Source organism: Amblyomma americanum, chromosome 6 (genome assembly GCF_052857255.1).
Source record: "Amblyomma americanum isolate KBUSLIRL-KWMA chromosome 6, ASM5285725v1, whole genome shotgun sequence".
Taxonomy (NCBI): domain Eukaryota; kingdom Metazoa; phylum Arthropoda; class Arachnida; order Ixodida; family Ixodidae; genus Amblyomma; species Amblyomma americanum.
The window spans coordinates 65,547,570-65,549,415 of NC_135502.1; positions in this window are offsets into that span (position 1 = coordinate 65,547,570).

Sequence of the window (1,846 nt, forward strand, 5' to 3'; positions counted from 1 at the left end):
GAGATATAGCTGCGCTTTCTGAAGAGCGGGCGCCGTTATCTGGCTTCATGCGGGCAGGATACAACTTACACGAGTCGTTTTCCTGTTTCTTGCTGTTTTATTCATGTAAGCGCGACAACTAGACGTGGACAACTGCCATGTCAAAGTGGTGGACTGACAAGTGACCGTAATACTCAGATATATGCGCATACCCTTACCAGCGCTTAGCCACTGTAAAGGTTATAAATCACACACAGTGAAGAGCGAAGGTTTTCCACAAAGCGGGGTTAAGTCAGGAGCGAAGCCGAAAGCTCGGCCAGCCTTCGCAGCGCCGGTGGGCGCTTGTAGCGAAGCAACAAAGACTGTTCTTTGAGCAGTAAGCTGCATTACGAACGGTGCATTAATCCGTAAGCCTTGAGACAAAACATAGCCCTGCCGCATTGCCTCAGAATCAGGCACAACGGAACCACGCGCGCACAACAAGGACCCTACACATGAGGGACCATGCGTCATCTGTTGGCCACCAGTAGCGAATTCCGCGTAACTCGATAGGGATATTTTCGACGTAATTTTCAGGTAACTGGAGAGTACCGAGAGATTCTGCGTTAACATGGTGATTATCATGGCCGGCTCTTTCTCCTAGCAGCAAAATCTGACTTACAAAACGCTTTCTGTGCCCGCACCAACTACTTCTCACGGACATATAAAATAAATGGAATGTACCAAACATTCAAAAAAAATGGAAATGAAAATTTTGGGGGGAAAGGAAATGGCGCATATCTGCATCACATATCGGCGGACACCTTAACCGCGCCGTAAGGGAAGGGATAAAGGAGGGAGTGAAAGAAGAAAGGAAGAAAGAGGTGCCATAGTGAAGGGCTCCGGAATAATTTCTACCACCTGGGGATCTTTAACGTGTACTGACATCGCACAGCACACGGGCGCCTATGCGTTTCGCCTCAACATTTGAAATTCCCGCTGTGATTTTGAGTGTTCAGCGCTACGCGGAACGTGGCGGCAGCAGCGCAAACTATAGAAGTGTTTGTCTTGATTTCCTGCGCTCGGTCTACGACGTTAATTAAGGAAGAGGAACGAAAGGCGCAGTAACTTCCTCACTTCTGAGTGGACACCTCTACCGAACCAACGAGAGAACAAACGGATGTGAGGGTGGGGAACATTCTACGAGAGCCTCTTTATACTGGAACGGTGCGTTGCACCCTCCTCACCCTCCGGGAACCACCGAAAGGCCAACCCAACCCAGACTGGCTGGAAAGTATCCCTCTTACGAACGCAGACATACTACTACACCATAGGCCAGGGGTAGCCATAAAAAAAAAAAAACTTTTTTAGTGAATAGCCGCAGTATAGAGGAAGGCACGGCGATATTTTTTTTCTGGGGGTGGGGGGAGGAAGCCGCAGTTTGGCCATGCCTTGTATGGGCTATGCCGTAGAACACACCCTCCGCCACATGCGAAATGAGCCTGTGAAGAAGGCCCCAAATGGCGCCAGCTTCAAACTAACACCTTCCCCAGCCTCGCGCTGAGGCACAACTTCTACCGAACCAGGTACCCAGAGTGATTCCCTTTCCTGGGGAGGACGCCCAAACCTTTACATTCTACGTGAGAATGCCCCAAACCTCACCCAAGCTTCCGTACCCAACCCCTCCACCTCCCAATAGGAAGCCGCTCTTTCCAGCACAGACCTGAACGACTAGCGCAGAGTGATCGACTGGGCAAACCGGAATGCAGTAGCTAATGAGGCCCTGGGGCTAAGGGCTCCACCCTCTGAGAGCTCACGACGAAAGGTCAGCCAGCCTGCAGTCAAAGTCGCTGTTAGAATAGTGCGAATACCTGCGCCGCGCGCATCA